The sequence below is a fragment of the Canis lupus genome, chromosome X, assembly GCF_048164855.1.
Source record: "Canis lupus baileyi chromosome X, mCanLup2.hap1, whole genome shotgun sequence".
Lineage (NCBI taxonomy): Eukaryota > Metazoa > Chordata > Mammalia > Carnivora > Canidae > Canis > Canis lupus.
Window position 1 is genome coordinate 4460607 of NC_132876.1, and position 22603 is coordinate 4483209.

The window sequence follows — 22603 nt, forward strand, 5'->3', positions numbered from 1 at the left end:
ATCACTTATTGTGGGGAACATTGAGTAATGTAGAATTGCTAAATGTTGTATACCTGAAACTAACATAACATTGGGGTGGAGCCTTTTGGGTTTTCTATGTACAGTATCATGTCATCTGCAAAGAGGGAGAGTTTGACTTCTTCTTTGCCAATTTGAATGTTTTTTATTTCTTTTTGTTGCCTGATTGCTGAGGCTAGGACTTCCAGCACTATGTTGAATAACAGTGGTGAGAGTGGACATCTCTCTCTTGTTCCTGATCTTAGGGGAAAGGCTCCCAGTGTTTCCCCATTGAGAATTATATTTGCTGTGGGCTTTTCCTGGATGGCTTTTAAGATGCTGAGGAATGTTCCCTCTATCCCTACACTCTAAAGAGTTTTGATCAGGAATGGATGCTGTATTTTGTCAAATGCTTTCTCTGCATCTATTGAGAGGATCATATGGTTCTTGTTTTTTCTCTTGCTGATATGATCAATCACATTGATTGCTTTGTGAGTGTTGAACCAGCCTTGCATCCCGGGGATAAATCCCACTTGGTCATGGTGAATAATCTTCTTAATGTATTGTTGGATCCTATTGGCTAGTATCTTGTTGAGAATTTTTGCATCCATGTTCATCAGGGATATTATATATCTATAATTCTAACATTGTATGTTAATTATACCTCAATAAAAAACATTGTATGTTAATTATACCTCAATAAAAAACAATTAAATGGAAAAAAGAAAAATATCAAAAAACAAAAGAAAAAATAGTCATGTATAATCCTTACTCTTCCTTCCTTGCCTTGAGGCAATCACTGTTATTTTGTTGCATAGCCCAACCTATTTTTTAAACATTTGATGCATATATTATCTTTATTTACATAAAGGGAATAAATTATACATACTATTTCCATTTAACCTGCTTTTCTCACCTAATATTGTAGCATGAACATCTTTCCAGGTTGATGAAAATGAATCTCTTGGGATGCCTGGGTGGCTCAGCGGTTGAGTGTCTGCCTTTGGCTCAGGGTGTGATCCCGGAGTCCTGGGACCGAGTCCCACATTGGGCTTCCTGCATGGAGCCTGCTTCTGCCTATGTCTCTGCCTCTCTGTGTGTGTGTCTCTCACAGAATAAATAAATAAAATCTTTTAAAAAAATAAATACATACATACATAAATAAAATCTTTAAAAAGAAAGAAAGAAAAAAGAAAGAAACAAAGAAAGAAAGAAAGAAAACGCATCTCTCTTATCATTTTAAATGGTTGTACACATATTTAGATTATTTCCTTTTTATGCCCCAATTTTTTTGTATATTTTTTATTGGAGTTCAATTTGCCAGCATATAGAATAACACCCAGTGCTCATCCCGTCAAGTGCCCCCCTCACCCAGTCACCCCAAACCCCCACCCACCTCCCCTTCCACTACCCCTTGTTCATTTCCCAGAGTTAGGAGTCTCTCATGGTTTGTCATCCTCTCTGGAAGTTCCCACTCATTTTCTCTCCTTTCCCCTTTATTCCCTTTCACTATTTTTTATATTCCCCATATAAGTGAAACCATATAATGATTGTCCTTCTCCAATTGACTTACTTCACTCAGCATAATTTTCTCCAGTTCTATCCACGTTGAAGCAAATGGTGGGTATTCGTCATATGCCCCAATTTAAAAAAAAACAAAACACTATCAACATCTCTGAGCAGTTAAATCTTTGCCCATATCGAGCATTATGTCCTCAGGATAAATTCCTAAAAGTGAAACTGCTTGGTATAAGGATGTGTAATGTTTGTTAAGGATTTTAACCTATGACACCAACTTGTCTTCCAGAAAGGCCTTGCCAGTGCTCCCTGTACCAGCAGCATGTGGGCCCATCTGGTCTCCACATCATTCATTTCCTCCACAGGTTAGTCTCACTCTTTGAAATTTTTGTTCATTTGATAGCTAAAAAATATGTGATCTCTGTGTCTTTTCAATGATCATTCCCTTAATTACTACTAGGGATGGGCATTTCTGTTTCTTTTTTTTAAGTTTTATTTATCTACTTGAAAGATTGAGAGAGAGTGGAAGAGAGCACTTCGTTGGGGGGGAGGAGAGAGGGAGAGAATCTTCAAGCTGACTCCACACTAAGTGCAGAGCCCTATGCATGGCTTGATCTCAAGACCCATGAGATCATGACTTGAACCAAAACCTAAAGTTGGAGGCTTGACCAACTGAGTCACCAATGCACCCCAAGGACTGGGCATTTCCCGATGGTTCTCAGTCCTCTGTCTTTTGGTGAGTTGCTTGTTCATGTAGCGTTCCAATTATCCCACTGGGGTATTTCTCTTTTTCCTACTGATTTGTAAAAGCTCCTTATATCTTAAAGATGTTAATCATTGTCTCTCATATATGCCATTCTTCCAAGAATGTTATTTTGGTTTTTTAATTTAATTTATGGTGTTGGCGAGGGATGCCTGGGTAGCTCAGTGGTTGAGTGTCTGCCTTTGGCTCAGGGTGTAATCCCGGGGCCCTGGGATCAATTCCCACATTGGGCTCCCCACAAGGAGCTTGCTTCTCCCTCTGCCTGTGTCTCTACCTCTCTCTCTGTCTCTGATGAGTAAATAATTTATGGTGTTTGTCAATCCACAGAAGCTTTTAATTTTTGAACTAAATTTATCAAAAATTTCCTTTATAGTTTCTATCCAGAATACCCTTCCATTCCAAGTTTACAAAAATATTTACTGGTACTTTCTTCTAGTGTGACGTTAAATTCATCGATCTGTCTGAATGTTATGGGAATGCCGGGGGTGAAGTGGATTTATGTGTCCTTTTTTGAAATGGCTAGCTATCCATCCCAATACTCACACTGGCTGTTTCTCCACTTCAGCTTGTGAGTTCTATCTTTATCTCATCTCTGAACAACTCTTGCACAGGACTTGATCTCCTGTTTCTTTTATTTGGTCAAGACTAAAAGTTTGGAAGCAGCTCCTGGGTGACTCTGGAGCATTCCATGTCACAACAGCCATAAGTTTGTGCCCCACCAGGAGTGGAGAGGCAGCTACAGGAGACAGGCTCTGAGGGAACTGATTATACAGTCATATACTAAGAAATGACCTTCTCCAAATATAGCTCAGCCTGATGCACTTCCAAACCTCCAAAGTATCAACCACTGTCCAGCAATCCCCCCAAAACCCAAACTCAGATAAAAGCTCTCCCTGCTGCCTGGCGCCGTTGGCCTCTGGGTGGCACTGCAGAGCCGTTCTGTGCCTCCTGGAGGGTGCAGGATGGAGAACGCCTCTCCTGGGGCTCTGGGGTACCCTGGTCCCTGTGGGGCTTTAGAAGCCTGAGAAGCGGGACCCAAGGAAAGGCTGCTGCTCCCTAAGGCCACCAGCTTGGTTTCACCGTTGTCTTTGGCATGGAACCACATGCTGCTTCTTCAAAAGGGCCGGCATGACTGATTCTCCAGGGGCAAGGCCATTACAGCCAAGGCTCTTTATAAATCACCTGGTTTTGTGTTACTTTACAAGGTCTTTCACAGCCAGGATATCCTTTAAGGAAGGCAGCTTTAAGCACAGTCATCTCTGCTTTCTGAATACCTAAAAAAATGGAAAAAGCCCTTGTGGGAACTTGAGCAAGTTCTTATCCCTCTCTGATGGACACTTTTCTTCAGTGTAGATAGCAGTCTAGGGAGGAGAAGGCCAGAGCCCGACCGTCATGCCAGATGAGAAGAGTTCATAGCAGGCAAGCCAGCAGATTAGTGTTCACTTTGAAAGTGTTCTGGAAAGTCCCTAAGTTGCAGCAGGGAATTATCATGGGGAGGCACAAGGGTGGATAACTCAGGAGCTGCTAGGGGGCTGTTAGACTTACCCAGGTAGGAGCAAGATAGCCTGCTGGCATTTGAGATGTACGTCAGAGGTAGTCCTAGGGCTTATTGGTGGATGGAATTGGTAAGGTGAGTAAAAGAGGACAATCAAGGATGGGATGTAGATTTTGTCTTAAATATAGCCAAGGAATGACTGGGGAGGAGTGGATTTGGGGGTAAGAATGGGAAAACTTATGGTACTTCCTCTGTGCCAGGCATTGTTTGTTTCATGTACAGTAGTAAGTTGTATCCTCCTAACAACCCCATGAGGTAAGTCCCATTATGATCATATCTGCTTTACTGCTAAGAAATTAAGGCACAAAGAATGCTTTGGCAAGGTCATATGGTAAGTTAGCAGAGATGAGACACAAACTCAAGTGATCTACTCCAGAGTCATTATTTTAACTACCGTGCTATACTGCCTCTCCAGACTAATGTACCTAAAGATAGGGACTTAGGTTTTAGCCAGATTAAATCTGAGATGCCTGTTAAACATTCAAGTGAAGACTTCCGGAACACAGATTGGTAATAGGCTTACCTGAAATGGTGGCTTCAATAGTTATGTATGGTTCCTCAGACATAAGCAGCCTCAGGAAATTTCCATGATGATGATGAGGATGATGATGATATTGATGATATTTGAAGAACACAGGACACACATAATAGGCTCAAAGATAATAGCTATCATCATCACTGGGATGTCCTTTTTTTAAGTTTTTTTTTAAATTTTTATTTATTTATGATAGTCACAGAGAGAGAGAGGCAGAGACACAGGCAGAGGGAGAAGCAGGCTCCATGCACCGGGAGCCCGACGTGGGATTCAATCCTGGGTCTCCAGGATCGCGCCCTGGGCCAAAGGCAGGCGCTAAACCGCTGCGCCACCCAGGGATCCCATCACTGGGATGTTCTACAGGTACCTCAAACACAACTTGTCCAAATTATCCTCCTCAAAAAATAGGCTCCATCTCCTCTTCCTCCTTTAGCTGATCAAACTGGAAATGTGGAGTCAGCCTCTATTCTTCTGTCTCAGCTGTCACATCTAATTATCACCAAGTCCTGTCCCCGTGAACTTGAAAATGAATCCTGAATTCTTTTTTCTCCTCCTCTCTGTCCCGACTACCATTTCACCCAATAGATCCTCAACTCTTCTTGCCTATGTGGTGGCCACAGCCTGCTAACTGGTCTGTTAGCTCTCATCTTGGGTCACTAGTCCTCTTTCCACACATGGCCCAAGGTCTATATCTAAAACAGATATTCAATCATGTCACTGCTCTTCTGAAAATGCTTCAAGGCCTTCTCTAGCTGACACAACTCCTGCATTTCTTTAGGTCACAGCCCAGTGCGTAGGCTACTTTCCACACATGTAGGTGATGACTTCTATGATCAGGAAAGTCCAGGGAATTGTGGGAACAGAGAGAAGTGTTACGTGCCCTAACCATGTATGAGAATGGAGAGGAGTTGGGGAACGCTTTCTGGAATAGGTGACATATAAGATGAGCCTTGAGGAATCAGTGGGAGGCCAGCAAATAAAATAGAAGAAAGAAATCCCAAAATGTGAAAAAGCACAAGAGAAGGAGAAAACAAGCAAGTTCAGAGGGCCTGGTGCACAAAGGATCAGTGGTGTGAGACTGCGGAGGTCCACAGGACCAAGTTGTCCTCATCCCATAGCCCTTAGGGAGGAGTTTCAATTTTATCCTCAGGGCCACAGGAAGCCCACAGAAATTTCAGACAGTGGGAAGACCTGGACATATTTGTGCTTCTGGAAGTTTCATTCTAAAATGACATAATCCCTAGGAAGAAGAATTTGACAATATTTAACAGAATTGCGTATTCCTTTCTCCTTTGAGACAATAACCCTATATGTATGAGTCTTTCCCAAAGATACACCAACAAAAATATGAAATTGTCTATGCACAGGATCTTTATCCAGCAGTATTTGTAATAGCAAATGATTGCCAACAACCTAATGTCCATCATTAGGGGATTGGTTGAGTGAACTAAAGTCGCATCTAACTAAAGCTACACTGAAAAAAATGGAGGATACACAGATACAGAATATATATAGCTAAGTAAAGAAAGCAAGGTGCATGAGAATGTACATAGTATGCAACCATTTGTGTAAAGAAAATGGGGACTTGGAGATATAGATGTATATATTAATGAAAGAATAAGTGAAAAAGCAGCAAAAGTGGTTGCCTGTAGGGAAAGAATGGGGAGAGGAGAGTGATAGAAGTTAAATTTCTCTAACTCTAACTTGTTTTATAGTTTTGGATTTAGAAGCATTTAATATTTCATATAACTTAAAAGGAAAATTAAATCAAAGAGAAAAATCAATCCCTTAAAATTGAAAACAAATTCAAATAAATAAAGGTATCTGTATATCAAGTTGATGGTATAATCATACGAAGCAGAATATTTTGAAGATTTTGAAACACAGTATTTTGACTGCAAATCCCTGGTGGAATATATATACTGAAGACAAATAAAGAGAAAGAAGTACTAAATTGCATTCAATCTTTTGTTAGTAGTTATGATGGCATTGTTATTTTAACACACACATATCAGAATAAAACAAATTGTATATATGTATATATATACACATTTTAGGAAAAGCCAAATAAGTTATAATTATTTTCAGCATAAAAGAGATATTATAAAATCAAAGGAGTTAAGTAAAATGTACTATAATATTTCTTGTGAGTTGAAATCATTAGTATGAAGTCTTCAGTTTTGCTTTCTAAGAGGTGCATATTTCCTAACCTTACCCATTGAAAAGTTTAGGTAATAGTGTAACCCAGTAGTAAAGAACATTGATGTCCAGCTTGTAATCTTTAAATACTATTTCCCATTGAAACCTGCCAGAGCTCCTTGGAAAAATTGTTGGTTACAGGTCTCTGGCAGAAAATATACAACAGGAGCTTGAAAACCTCTGATGGTTTTATCGAAGGTTACTGGAGTCAAATAAAAAAAACCATAGGAGGATGGATATTCCCTTCTGATAATGCCAGAATAGGTTGTTGAAGACCAACTTTTCTGCTGATAACTAGAATAGTTGAACAAAATAGGGGGGGGGAACTATTTTGAGACAATGGGGAACTACCAGTGCAGTGAGGACTTGAATAACCAAGATGTTGAAAAGAAGGAAGACATAGAGAGGTGAGCCTGACACTGGGCACCACTTTTCCCTTCAAGGCATTTGCTGTTTCCAAGATGCGGCTAAGAAACCAAGAAGCTGAGCAAGATTCCCATAGTCTTTTGGGATTGAAAGGTCAAACACAGGCAGTCAGGGCCCACCAAGGAGGATGAGTCTGGTAAACAGGCTCTAAATTTGTATCCCCAAAGGGGTATTGGATGAGGAGGTTTGGTCTGTGAGGTGGCAGAGATGATTTCAAGACATGACACACCTTTCTTAAAGCCAATGGGCTCCTCCCCCTGTTTTTCTGCCTCTCAGCTTTCTGACCCTTGGGCTATGTCTCCTTTGATGATTCTGTCCAAAGCCTCAGTGGTTCTTCTCCAGAGATCTTTTAGATCCATTCGCATACTGGGCACTTGTGTCCCAGGGCAAGTTCCCCTGGAGACAACTGCTGCACCACATCAGCAGAAGTTCTGTTGCTAAACCCCATCTCATCCACAATTCCTTGAGCAATTGGCTCTTTGGAAGCAGCTTCCCTTGTCCCTGATAAATCTCCTGTTAATTGATTCAAACAGCTCTTCTGTCCATCAATAATTTTTAGGATTTTGAGTATATTAGACCATGTAGTCACAAATCAGACAAGGATGTTTTTTATAACTTAATCCAAGAAGATGATAAGCATGTTAATCATATAAATCACTTGCAGCACACTACAAGGACCTTTCTTCTAAATTTTTATTAGCCCAATATTAGGTTCTCTTTGGGTACCAGTTATTAATCTACTTAATTGTTCTGGCATAAAATAACTTACTTCCCTTTTATCTACATGGCTATTATGAGACACCTTGTTAAAATCTTACTGAAATCCAGATCCACTATATTTATCTCCCTGATGTACTAGCCTAATAACCTTGCCAGAGAAGGAAATGGAACATGTGAGGAATGATTTGCTATTGGCAGATCCATTCTGGGTCCTGCATACAATTTCTTCCTTTTCTAGTGGCTCTCAAATCAGTCATAAATAGTGCCCTTCAGACCTGGCCCTCAGTATAGATGGTAAGCTACTTGATCTGTGGTTTAGAATCAGAAGACTGGGGAGGGGTAAGAGGTATTACAGTATGTACAGTCTGTTCTCCACAGGTCCTCATTTATAAGACTCTCCATGTTCTGGGGTAGCATCTTTTAAGACTGAACCCATAACTGAACCCATTTAGAGAATGCACAATACCCTCTCAACATTGACTTTCTGACTGCCCACTCCTTTGGAGTCAGTCCCATAGACATGTTTGGCTCCTCAGCTCTTGTCTTCCCTCACCCCATGTTTCTCTATTTCCCCACCAGTCCTCCATTCATGTCAGAGCATGACCATGTTATGAAAGATTGGCTAAAGGTCATGTTCATTATAATGATTTATTTAGGTCACTTACTATCTGTGCTTATAATAAGTGGCTTCAGTAACCACTCATCAATCATTGATTACATACCACATTAACTTTGTATCATGTAATTACAGTAGCAAAATCTACATATGAATGGTCAATCTTTAGAGTTTGGTGATAGTTTGAGGTTTATGCATAAAGTAGATGATTGGACAAACCAGGTTCTCAAACATTTTTGACTCCAGTTGTGGTAGCCACCTCCAAAATGGCCTCTGATAAGCCTTGTCTGCTGATACTCATACCATCCCTGTATAGTCTCTTCCAACATTATAACAGTGTTAGTCTGTATCACCAGCCAAATATGGTCAAAGTGATGGTATGTGATTCCTAAGGCAAGGTCATTTCTGCCTTGCTCTCTTGGGTTGCTTCCTCCAGAGGAAGCCAGCACCACATTGCAAGAGCACTCAAGCAACCCAACAGAGAGGGCCACACAGTGTGAAACAAACCTCAACCAATAACCAGGACCATCTTTTTAGCCATGTGAATGAGCCATCTTGAAGTAAACCCTCCAGTTCCTGACTGACATCTTTTTTTTTAAGATTTTAAAATTTATTTATTTATGAGAGACACACAGAGAGAGGCAGAGAAATAGGCAGAGGGAGAAGCAGGCTCCCCGCAGGAGGCCTGATGTGGGACTCTATCCCAGGACCCTGGGATCACGCCCTGAGCCAAAGACAGACTCTCAACCATAGAGCCACCCAGGCATCCCTCTGACTGATATCTTGACTGCCATCTTATGAAGGACTCTGACCCAGAACCATCTAACTACATTGCTCCTGAATTCCTGACCCTCAAAAATGGTAAGACAACAAATGCTTATTGTCTTAAGAAAGTAAGTTTTGAAGCAATTGTTGTGCAGCAATAGATACTGACATAGCAGCTCACAGTAAGAAATAAATTGTATATCATGACCCAATGTGCACATACCTACATATGTAAAAGTATAATAAACTTTATGAAACTGAATAAGATCAATCTGATATTTTCACTTTATTTTAATTTTTTGAAGTTGCTGCTCATGGCCCACTGAATCAATTTTATGATCTGTTAATGGGTCATCATACCAAGTTTGAAAAACACTGCAGTAGGTGACATTATTCCTCTGCTTCTGAAATCCTATGGTTTCATGTGGTATGAATACATGGTCATAACACGAACAAAATACAACATTGGCTCCAACGAACAAAACACGTAGGCATTTCAATGAGAGTCAGTGGGAAGAGAGGGTAGGTACAGAGGGTGCTTGCCACTCAGAGGCTGTTGTAATTCTCTTTTGTGCTTCCCATTGTCTCAATCCTTTGGACCTAAATCTCTGTATTGGTTTTAGATCCTTTCTTGTGGAATAACTTGGATTTCTCATATAGATATGTCCTTCCTGCTTGGATGTGTAATTCCACATCTGCACCATTTGGAGAGATGTCAGTCATCTAGTGTTTTTTGTCTTGTCCTTGGCTTTTTATGAGCATTTGTCAGGCAATGATAGCCTGCATTCATACTCCCTGCAATCAATTCGGGGGAATTCCTTGAAGATTCAAGATTCTCCTTCCCCTGCGCTACCTTAAAGGAAAACATTATCAATGAATTCCTAAGATAATTTCCCATACTATGGCATAAGAGCACTGTAGCCTGCATACATGGAATCAAAATAGGAGCCAATTATTGACATCCAATGGAAATATTGATTGTCATAATGAGAGACAGACAGACAGAGTGGAGAGGGAGGAAAGGGAGGAAGGAGGAAAAAAGCAGGGGGAAAAGGAGGAAGGGAAGGAAGAAAAGAAAGAAGGAACAAGGGGAACGAGGGAACGAGAAAGGATACAAGCAAATCAATTTGCTATAGAACAGCATCTGCCAGCTGGGACATAAGAACAGGCATATTTTAAAATTTGTGCTATAACCAGGTAGAACCGTACAGCTGCTAGGAACCACAGAGTGACAAAGCTGGAGGAGATATGCCTAGTTTACAGATGGAACACCTATGGTACAACTCTCCAGTTTTCACTAACAGTTACATGCTCCCTCTAGAAGAACTTGTGGGCAGGAATCTAGCAGCATGCTCAGGAGATTGATGAGGGGTTGGGCCTCAAGGGACATTTAATCCTAAAGCCGGAACCCAGTCTTCTAATTTCCTGATCCTGGGGGATGAACTGCCTACTTGGCTCTTACTTGCTTCTATCTTCAACCAAATAAAAAGGACACAAACAAGAACAAAATATTAGAAATAAGAGGCCTAACAAGCAAGATCCCAAATGATCTAAGATCCAAGCAACACAAGAATCCCCCATTTGTCTAATCGCTCCCAGAAACCCTGTTTCAATTTGTGTCTGGACCAAAAAAAGAAAAGCAACTAATAATCATTGTACAAATTATCGTGTTTAAATAAGGAGATTTGGGGGCACCTGGGTGGCTCAGTCAGTTTAGCATCCGACTCTTGATTTTGGCTCAGGTCATGTACTCAAGGTCTTGAGATTGAGCTCCTCCTCAGGCTCTGTGCTGAGCGTGGAGTCTGCTTGAGATTCTCAATCTCTCTCTCTCTCTCTCTCTCTCTCCTCCCAAAAAATTTAAATAAGGAGTTTTCCACAATTACATAATAGATCGTTAGAAAGTAATGTATCCATATACTTGTGCAGTCACAGGTAAACAGAAGGTCACACCCTATAGATGTTCACCTAAGGTTCCTACCATGTGGCTACCCAGTCAGGACTTGAACTTTTCCATGGCAAGGAGCTCACTACTCCCTGGAGTAGCTAAGTAGCTAACTCTATCTAGCCTTTGGGGATAGTTAATAACACGGACAGAACCAAGTTCATTTGTTGCATGTTCATCTGGTAGTGGAAGTTCCAGTCTCTTCCTCTTGGAAGAAATGCCATGAGTTTTCTTGGTTTCTGCAGCTCACTTGTATGTGCAATGGCAATGTACCCTCAAAGCATTGTCAGTCTGTCTCATGAACCAATGTGCCAGCAACCAGTTCCAGGCTGGTCTCAAAATAGTAGATTGCTTCATTGAATTCAAACAGTCAAAAAAATACTTGCAACTGGCTTATGCATGTACTGTTAGGATTAATGGTCTATCATTGTAACTGAGACCATACCCATCACTGAAAAAGACAGAGCTGCTTTGGTACTCAGTTCGATAGGTGGCAGACAATTGTGGTTACCACTCACATCGTCTTTTATTTTATACACAAGGTTCATTAAAATACTATGCAACTTCCATGTTTATTTCTTCCAAAATGGGGCCTTCACATCTGCCAGGGCTAATGAGTGCTTTTCACCAGTAGTATTGCACAGTCATTCAGTTATTCCAGGGTCCCTGATGCGAATCAGTTGCATGCGGGTTCTCAGTAAGGACCAGCCTTTCTAGTCATCTTGATACCATGGGGATATTGACTGTGCAGTCCATGGTTGAACATGAGGCTTCCCATGATGTCCCTAGACCATAGGATTACTTCATATGAGCTGGTTCATTTCAGCCTGGCCCCAGACATCGCAGTACCATTCTATGATTTTCTGCAGTTTTTGGATGTCCAGATATGGAGAAAGTTATTAGGAGTGGGGTATTTACTAAGGAATGAAACAGAATGTTAAAAAGGAAGATTTGAAGATGCATAACCAAACCTGGGTCCTCATTATATGCTGTGAAGTTTTCCTGGTTCCATGTACTTGTCTCTAACTTAAATGGTTTCTCTTTCCTTTCACCGAGTCTAAATTAAATCACACCCTTATTTGAAGGTTCAACTTGTAAGCCGCTTCCTCTTTGAAGTTTCTATTGTGTTATTAAAAAGGTTTAGTAAAAGGTTTCCTCTAGTGACTGAAAACTCCTTCAGTAAGGCTCAACTGTGAGCACATGAGCTTGAGGTGCTTAAGAGACATATGAGTTAGGCGACCAGAAGACAGCTGAGTGTGTGGATCTGGATTCTCATTGCATTGAAACTAAAGATCTGAGAATCAGCAGCATGTAAATGAGAGTTGAAATCATGAGAGTAGGTGAGAGAGATTGCTCAGAGAGACCAAGAAGAGAAGTAGGTGTCATGTAAAATTTGTTTTCACAGTGCAAAAAAAGTCTGTTGACTAGCTCTGAATGACATGAGAATTGAGTGAGTAGAAACTCAGGCAGCTGCACCCCAGGTCTTGAACGATTCTAATAATGACAACACTAATTTGTGTATACTATGTATTGGGCAGTCTGCTAAAGATTTTGCATGCATATCTCAGTGAATTTTCTCCAACCATTGTCTAGGGTAGATACTAACATCCCCATTTGATGGATGAAGAAACCAAAACACATGGATAAAGCAATATACCCAGGAAGGTCACACTGCCAGTGAGGGGTGAAGCTGGGATGTGAGCTCAGGCCTGTGGGACTCAGAAGTCCAATCTCTTTCTTAATAGCTTGCACCATAGTGCTTCTCATTATGTTAGTTGCCAGTTGCCATTTTCTTGCTAATTATATTCTTTTTCATCTGATCTAGACAGTATCTGTCACTGAGTCCATCTCAGAGATGAGACAATGACAAGAAAACAAGAAATGCTACTTGACAGATGAGTAATGCAGACAGAAGTCCCATTCTCAACATTCTCCCTGTAACAAAGCTTCAACCCCCTCCCTCCTCGACCAAGACTCATCTCCAGGCTCGCTAGCCCCCACTCATGGACCACTGTGGAGAGGCAGCTCTCAGTGTCTCTCATTTCTCACAGTTTGGCTGTCTCCTACATGTAGATGTCAACAGGAGATAAAGTGAAAAATAGAGTGGCACTGAAGTGACCAATAGGGGCTTTCTCAGATCAAGTACACCCTTTCATTTCCTCAAGTCTTTGCTGAATTTGGAGGGAAAGGTGTATTTTGATATACCAAGAAAAAAATTGAAAAATCTTATGGGCTACAGACTTCTTATATTCCCCCAGTAGGAATGAGCCTCTGCCTTCTCTGGGTTCCTAGAACACATCATTCATTTGTGTCCCTATTTTTTTAAGATTTTATTTTATTTATTCATGAGAGACACACAGAGAGAGAGAGAGGTAGAGACACAGGCAAAGGGAGAAGCAGGCTCCATGCGGGAAGCCCAATGTGGGGACTCGATCCCGGGTCTCCAGGATCACGCCCTGGGCTGAAGGCAGGCGCTAAACCGCTGAGCCACCCAGGGATCCCCATTTGTGTCCCTATCAATGGCTCTTCTCACTGTCTTCCATGAATCCCAGTTATCTGTGTCTCTGGTGGTCTCCCTTAATAGATTATGAGCCCCAAGAGGGAAAAACTCTGCCTTACTAACCTTGGCAGCTCCCACAGAAGCTATTGCTGTGCCCTGTATGTGGTGGATAGAGGGAGGCACTCACTAATCAATGCTTGTTGAAGTGGGGAACATGTGGTTGATGACTGTGATGCTTGCTCTTCCTCAGAGCAATCAATGGAACACCTATCCTGACTCGTGGGGACCCCGATCCCCACCTCTTCTCGACCCTTCCTCTGCTCTTCACTGGTTCCTTTTGCTTTCCTCAGTCACAGCATTACCACATGTTGGCACTGTCTATTTACTTGTCTATCCTGTAGACTAAAAGAAAATTAAGAGTAGGGACCCTGCCTGAGGGGGTCCCTCTGTGCCCCAGGTACCTCGAACAGAGTGCCTAATGAGTGTGTGATAAATGAGTGAACCAAAGGAAGGAAGGAGCGAGGGAGAGAGGGAAAGGAAGACGGAGAGATGGAAGCAGAAAGGGAAGAAAGGAGGGGAAAAAAGAGGACATGAGGATTTTTAAGTCTTTTGGAAGCTAAGAAAATAAACTAGTGTGGGTGGGAGGAGGGAGAAGTGACAAATTCTTCTGCAAGAAAACATGCTCCCGACCTTTGTAAGAAAATAAAAGAATGCTAGTTTACAAGAAGTGACTGAATCCTTGCTTAAACAGCGAAAATCATCCAGCGTGATTTGCTGCTCCATTTATGTAACACCTAGGATCCAACTTTGTCTAACTTAAGGTCTCCAATTTGATGAGACACTTTCAGTCAGACTCCCTGGAATTGATCTAGGGTGTGTGGTGGCACATCTCTTATCACATACCTAAAACATACTGCCACTTAACAGTAAGTCAATTGCTGCTTTTAGGAATGCGAAATGTTAAGCATAGTGTTGATGATTTGTAAATATGTAACGAATGGTTGATGGGCAGAATTTGCTCCAAGAAAGAACATGTCAAGTCCCAAACCTAAAGAAAGGTGGCAATGGGGAAAAATACCTAAGAAGTCAGTAAAAAAAAATATATCAATGAGATAGCAGAAGAAACTGTTCACTTGGGGGCATGTACGTTTCATTTTCCCCGCAATCAGATAAACTGGGACCTGAGAAGGAGGATCCTGACCAAGATAGGCCCTTTATTTTTAAAAAAAAATTTTTTTTTTAGTTTTTATTTATTTATGATAGTCACAGAGAGAGAGAGAGAGAGAGAGAGAGAGGCAGAGAGGGCAGCAGGCTCCATGCACCGGGAGCCCGACGTGGGACTCAATCCCGGGTCTCCAGGATCGCGCCCTGGGCCAAAGGCAGACGCCAAACCACTGTGCCACCCAGGGATCCCCCCTTTATTTTTTTAATAATAAATTTATTTCTTATTGGTGTTCAATTTGCCAACATACAGAATAACACCCAGTGCTCATCCCATCAAGTGCCCCCCTCAGTGCCCGTCACCCAGTCACCCCCACCCCTTGCCCTCCTCCCCTTCTACCACCTCTAGTTCGTTTCTCAGAGTTAGGAGTCTTCATGTTCTGTCTCCCTTTCTGATATTTCCTACCCATTTCTTCTCCCTTCCCTTCTATTCCCTTTCACTATTTATATTCCCCAAATGAATGAGAACATACAGTTTGTCCTTCTCCGATTGACTCATTTCACTCAGCATAATACCCTCCAGTTCCATCCACGTTGAAGCAAATGGTGGGTATTTGTCGTTTCTAATGGCTGAGGAATATTCCATTGTATACATAAACCACATCTTCTTTATCCATTCAAGATAGGCCCTTTATTAATGAAAATTCAAATAAAAGAAAACGAGCTTTTAATGAAGCAGTCCTCATTTTGGTTAGACATAAGGGAAAACTTTCTCACCTCCAGGAACAATAAAAAGATCCTCTAAAGAGGTCATGAATTGTTTGGCTCTGAATGTCTTCCAAACAGAAAGAGACCTTCACACATTCTGGTAGTTTAGCCTGTCACTTTCCTGGAGTAAATGTTGCACTGGGCGGGGGGGGGGGGGGGGGGGCGGACAGTTTAATATAGGGAGAGTACACTCCACTGGAGGGTCAGTAATGCCAGAGTTTAGGGCAAAATCACCTGTTTATAATTCACATATCTTTAACCAAATCCTCTCATTATGCTGAATGTTTGTTTATCCAGTGTGAAAATGAAGACAATACATCACAGGTTTGCAGCAAAGATCAAGTAAGAGGCTATGTACGTAGTGCTTTGTAAACTGTAGAGCAATGTATGTGTTTTCATTATTATTTTGAATTCTAGGGGTTAAAATAATAATAATCACCACCCTTATCTCAAACTCACAAGGCAGGCAGCTAAAGCAGTCTTTCCAGGCTAAAAGTAAAGTCCAAACACACACATATGTACACGCACGTGCACGTGCACACACACACACACATACACACACGCACATTATCTACATCTTCTCCTCCTAGATCTTCTATTCTCTAAATTTCTTAATGATGCATTCATATTCCCCATATCTTTATATTCTCCCTCATTAAAGTTGGTTTTCTTATGTAGTTTGTGATTTTTCTTTTACAGTGAGGCCATATTTAGTGAAGATTGTTTATTATGTTGGAGGACACTATGTCCTGGTTTGCGACTCACTGCAGACTGGCTAGGTGCTTTTGTTTGCTGGAAATCTCAGGGGTTTCAATGGTTCTAGACCAACTTTTATAATAATACCTTTACTGTTCGTTCCTGTTCCGTGAGAGCACTGTATATTCTGACCCTAGATCCATGAGAAATGTGAAATTTGGAGCTTTGGATTTTTCATAAGGGACATTTTTTCTCATCCAAAGAGACATTGGAGAGACTCGCTCAGTTCAGGCTTGGAGAGACATTAAGCTTCTTCTCACTCCTTCCTGGGATGTTCACATTTTTTCTAGTCTGTAAAGAAGAGGAATACTTCCAGGCCCCTGGGCTTCACACAAAGGGCTCAGTCCTAACCCCCAGCCCAATGTGGGCATGTCTTCTTGCACATGTGTCTTCTCTATGCCTGGGACCCAATAGCCAGCCCCTGGGTCCTATATCAGGTTCAAATTCCCTAAAGACTACTCCAGGATTAGCTCATCCTTACTGTGATGGCTTTGATATTTCTTTATTTGGGGGCTTCCTAGAGAATTCTGTGGGGTTTTTTTTTTGGAGTTTGGCAATATATTTTTGTTATATTTTTGAGAATGGCTTTTAAAAAGCAGAAACAATAGTATAATAAAGACTGGGATATCATATCTTAGATTTAAAAGTGAGGAGTTTTGCCACGTTTACTTCATCTATTAGGTCTCTTAACTATTTCAAAAGAATTTGCAGCCATCATGGTGTCTGGCTCCCAATTATTTTAGTTTGGTGCCTCCTAACTATAAAGATAGTGTCATACATAATGACGGTATCATTAACGTACTTAAGAAAATCAACCTATTATCAAATAACATTCGTTTTTCAGAAATGGTTTCCAAACTACATTTTATAGCTGCTTTTGAAAAAAATCAGGATCCAATAAAATATCACACATTGCACTTTTTGTTATGTCTTTTTATTGCTTTAATCTGGAACCATCCCTATGACACTGAGTTTTGGAAGAAATCAGACTGGTTGTGTTGTAAATTGTCCAATATTCTGCTTTGTATGATGATTTCCTTGTGATTGTTTAACTTAATCCTCTGTCCATATTTTCCATAAATTGAAAGTTGGGTTTAATGACTTGATTTTTTGCAGTGTATTTCATAGGGGATGCTGTGTCGATCCTTTCATACAACATTAGGAGGCGCATATGCTCTGGTCGTCCCATTATTAGGGATTTGGTTTAAGGTGACGACAGCCTGATCACCCTATCTTGCACCTTGTGGCACAAAAGTAATCTGTGAGGTGTTGACTATATATTAAAAGCAGATTGGGGTTGTGTTTGAGCCATGCTTCCCCGAATTTGTGAGAAGAGGAGGTATCCAAGGAGCTCAGTACTCCATGCTGGTGAGATTCTGACTTGGGTGGGCACAGGGCTAGGCTTCTGGGGAATGTGGGGCCCAATCCTGACTGAAGGAATTCACAGTGCCAGTGGACAGACGACACAAGGACACAGAGATATTTCTGATCCCTGCTTCTCTAACTGGAATGGCTCACCTCCCTCCTTATAGAGAAAACCAAAGTGCAGCTCTTTTAGAAGAAGCTTGCCTTTACTCGCTCAGTTCAGGCAAAGCTTTCCTGAGGCCCTTCTGTGTGGGGGCACTGTGGCTGGCCCTGGGAATAGGGATTTGAACAAAGCATGCCCCTTGCCCTCTCAGGGCTTGAGGTCTAATTGGAGAGACAGACACATAAACAGACAATTGCAGTCCAGCATGCTGAGCGCTGGACCAGAGGAGTAAACAATGTGCTGTGGGAGGTCAGGGAGAGCAATTATCGAAGCCCCCTCTCCCCTTGGAGGAGCTGCCAGGCCCCAAGGCCCCACCACTCCAGGTGGGAGCAAGCACTCCTCTTTTGAATGCCCCTAACACTTTCTCTGGGCCCCCCTTGTTCTACTCAGCATTAAGTATGTTTTACTACTGTAACTCTCAGCTCCTTAGATTGAAAGATGGCTAACAATCAACAGGGTTTCCCATGGAACCTCACACTCTTTCCCATACACTCAGTAACACTTTCCTGGACTTTGCTGTGGCCTGGATGCCCCCAGCCCTGGGAGGGTAGCCCATAGAACAGCCCACGATATTCCAAAGGGCAGCCAAAAAGTGCATCCACTTTGGGGTGACCACCTTGCCTCATTGCTTCAGGTCAAAGTGGCTGTGAACAGAGCTCCTCCAGTGGTTTTGTTGTTTGCATTTCAGCCTCCTTGAATAGCCCTCACTGTAGAGGCTCCAGCCTTTACCCCCAAACCTCCAGAGCAATCCAATCTATTTCTGATTAAGAATTAAACATTTTCTGCTTCAGCCAGGCTCTGCTAATCCAGGGCAGTGTTTAGTTTATTGCCTTTCAGACTTCATGGTTTTCTGACTGAGTGGGCAGACATGTCCATTCACTGTGGGGAATTTCCTGGAATTAGCAGTACAGTAAAGAAAAACCTTGGCATAAAGGCATTAAGGCAACTACAGCTAAAAAATAAATTTTAACCATGGTATAAAAGCAAATGGTTAATCCCAGTATGCAATTAATTTCAGCTTCTAATCAATTCCTCCTGTGAGTAAAGCACATGAGAAACATGATCTCCAAACGATTAATTCATAGCAAAAGGTCACTTCTTTGAGGTATGAGCAGTGTCTGGAATCTTTCCCTCCTTACAGGTCTCGACAGGGCTAACTTGAGCACGTTCTCTTCCGGCTACTTGCCCTGCTTTCCTGCCCGGGTCTCAACTTTAATCAGGGAATCACAATTTATTAATTATTCTTCACACAGAAGAAAAAGGAATATAAATATATGAGTCTGGTATCATCCATAGATCAATTAGGGGGAAAAAAAACGACAGATTTTGTGAAGCTGTGTCGTCTTCCTACAGTCTGTGCCAACATCAACACACTCAAATGTTTATTTAATAATAAAATGGGCACTTCTAGGAGAACCACTCATGGCTAACTAGAAAGGTAGCACTCAAGCAATCATGTTCTGTGCCAATTTAAGAATAAAATAGATGAAGAAAATGCTCTGGTAGCACAGAGAGAGCAAAAGGTGGAGAAGGAAGAGTGGCCTTTAAAGCAGAGAAGTGCAGAAACCACGTGGTCAGAGTGCCCCCTTTCTACATGGATGGCCGCCCCTCAAAGTGGAGCAATCTTTGGACCATTTTCAGGACTCCATCTGGGGATAATGGCTGTACTTTTGAAGGCCACCTGGCTGTGCCTGCTGTGGAAGCTACTTTTGCACCAGTGCAGCCATGCTGGGTGCCAGGTTGCCAGTGGAAACCAAGAAGTTTGAGGTGGTTCCTGCGCATGACTCAGGCCCGGGTGCTCTTTAATGAGTGGCTGAGCCCGACGCTCATGATCCATTGTCCAGCCCTTCAGGCTATTCACATTTGGAACCATTACTGCCCGCCACAAAAGAGCATTCTTAGAATGTCCCACTGTCCTTTCTTGAATGCCATTAATGCCCCCCATCCCCATCTCCACCACCAAACAGAAAAATGGAAAAATATTCCCTATAGAACTAACTTTTAGGATAGCTTTTGTTTTGATGGATGATGTATGGATGGTTTTTGTTTGCTTTGTTTTGTTCTGCAGGGGAGAGGGGAACAGAAATCATGTACTGTCTATCTATGCTTTGCTGTGAGAGAGAAACATCCTTCCTGTTGATGTCAGACAATGGGGAAGAACCCATGAACTTCCATTTTGCTGTTCGCCTGCAGTACCTCATGAGTTTTCAAGAAGCTTTCAGTTGAGGACCCAAGAGAAGCTGACAAACACTAGTTCTGAAGCAAGAATGTGCCCTGTCCCTATGACAGTGGTCTGCAGGGTCACCGTCTGAGAATGGAGGATGCAGAGGGGATGAGGACACATGGATAGATCAGAGACTGTTTGCTCAAATTGACATTTCCCTTAGACTTCATGCAAGAGAGACTTACCCAGTGCCTTACTGCAAGCCTGTTGTAGAGCTAGAATTGGGCCTCAGCCCTACACACTCCTGGTTCAGTGTTCTCCCTGCCACCACTGCCAACCTTCTCTTTCAATATGGGATCAGTTCTGGTCAGATGCAAACTTACCCTTCTTCATCCACATTCTGCATGCCCCCCAAAGAAAAGCTGCACCCATCTTAAACATCCTGAAATGGGAGGAGAGTGGTGCATTTCTCATAGATACCTTTATTTGTTTATTTTTAAAGATTTTATTTATTCGTGAGAAACACACACACACACACACAGAGAGAGAGAGAGAGAGAGAGAGAGAGAGAGGCTGAGACACAGGCAGAGGGAGAAGCAGGCTCCATGCAGGGAGCCTGACGTGGGACTTGATCCCGGGTCTCAGGATCACACCCCAGGCTAAAGGTGGTGCTAAACTGCTAAGCCACCAGGGCGTCCCTCATAGACACCTTTAAAAAAATCTCCCATTAATTTTCAATGCAGCTATCTCCATGGTCTATAGCAGGAGACAATTCTTTGTATTCTTTGTAGGCAAACTTTAATTAAACTTTGCACAGAGGCATGGTGAAAACTTGGCCCTCAGCAATCTGAGACCACCACTATAAAGACCAAGGCTGTTAGACGATACAAAAAAGTGACATTTGCGAATAACCCAGGTTACTTTTAACTGTTTCTCCTGAAGAGTGGTTTCCCCTGAAGAGTGAACATAATTGCTATGTCTTAGCAACAGTGAACTCTGAAAGGATGGATGAGCGAGAAGGGGAGAGAACATTCTAGTCTATTTTAGAATAACTGAGGTGAAGAAGCTGTCATTCCAAATGCTAAAACCTTAAGAGTGATATGGCCCAATGAATCCCAAATGGCAACTGGCGATCCAGAGTTCAGGTGATAAGAATTACCCAGAGGACTTGTGAAAATAGCAGCTCTTTGAGCATACCACCAGCGACTTGGATTCAGTAGAGCCTGGGGTTTACTCAGTTATCTGTACTTTTGTGCATGTGCTCCTGAGGATTCTGACATGCAGCCAATTTGAGAAATCACAGACTGGTCTATCAGCCTCCCCCCAACTCTGCCACTTGGGTCAGAGGTGGAGGTCAAGGAAGAAGAATGGATCTTGGGACGGAGATATGCTGAGTCTACAGGATAGGTGTGTTCAGAAGTTTGGGAGCTGCTCTCTCCGGAAAATTAAGAGCAGAAACATGGTCACCTCAGAAGAGTCCCAGTCTCCTCCAGATGATGCTCAGTGCATGTGCAAAGGGTCTCCAAGGCCACTGGAAGAGGAAACATGGATTCGTGTTGACAGAGGAAAATACAGAAGCAGCCATAGGGCTATAGGATGCCAGAAATTTGGAAAGTGAGGCCCAGAGTAGGAGACAGGCTTGATTCCAAGTCACATGGACAGCATGAATGAGCCACAAATATTGATCAGGTATTGTAGGAGAGAAGCGAAGGCAGAGACAAGAATCAGACCAACCCTAACCATCAGGGTACTCCCAGACTGCTAGAGGAGATGGCTGGAACACAAGGTTAGAAAATGCCTGAGGATTGATACAGATACAGGGGTAGGGAATCCACTGAAGCAAATGATTGCTTTGCCCTGGAAGGAAACTCTGGAGCTAGTCCTCATGGGAGACACCTTCTTCCCATATTGTAATGTAGATATCCTAGCCACTAAAGTCCCAAACAACAGAGCTAAGCTTAAGCCCCTAAACTCTACAAAAGAGGTGGTACAGAGGTGCAGAGACTGGAGGTGATTTGCCAAAGGTCAAACAGCCAGCAGGTGATGGAGCCAGGACTTGATCCCATATATTTTCCCTCCTAGGTGGTCTGGTACTCATACCTCTTTCCCACAGAAAGAGTCAAGAAAATATAATATCTCGGGGAAAAGTCTGGGCCAAATATTCCTAAAGCACATGTTAGCTGAAGAGTATAATGTGTAGTCCTGCTCTGCAGCTTCCTTAAGCTTGGGGGAAAATGTTGGGCTAATGACAGAAGTTTCAGGAAAATGTCATAGTTGACATTTAATAATTTTCCGTAGTCTATACAAATTATAGCAGTTTAACCATCTAAAGTGAATGAATACTTGAAAAGACGATTATAACTTTTTTTTTTTGGTGTCTGATCTTATTTATTTTGTCACTTTTAGAAAATCTCATTTTTGACTGGACTCAGACTTAGAGGTAGAAGCTCTCAGAGAGGACAGCCTCCGTCTCTTGGCAATCTGTTCCTGGCGTTTTTCTTTGGCCTCCTTCATTCTCTTGGCCAAAAGTTTAGCATATTCTGCAGCCTCTTCCTTATTTTTCTTAGTACGCTGTTTCTTCAAAGCAATACGCCGACGTTTGTGTTGGAGGACACGTGGAGTAACAAGACGCTGAATCTTGGGTGCTTTGGTTCTAGGTTTCTTACCTTCTTTGTTTAGGGGCTTTCTAA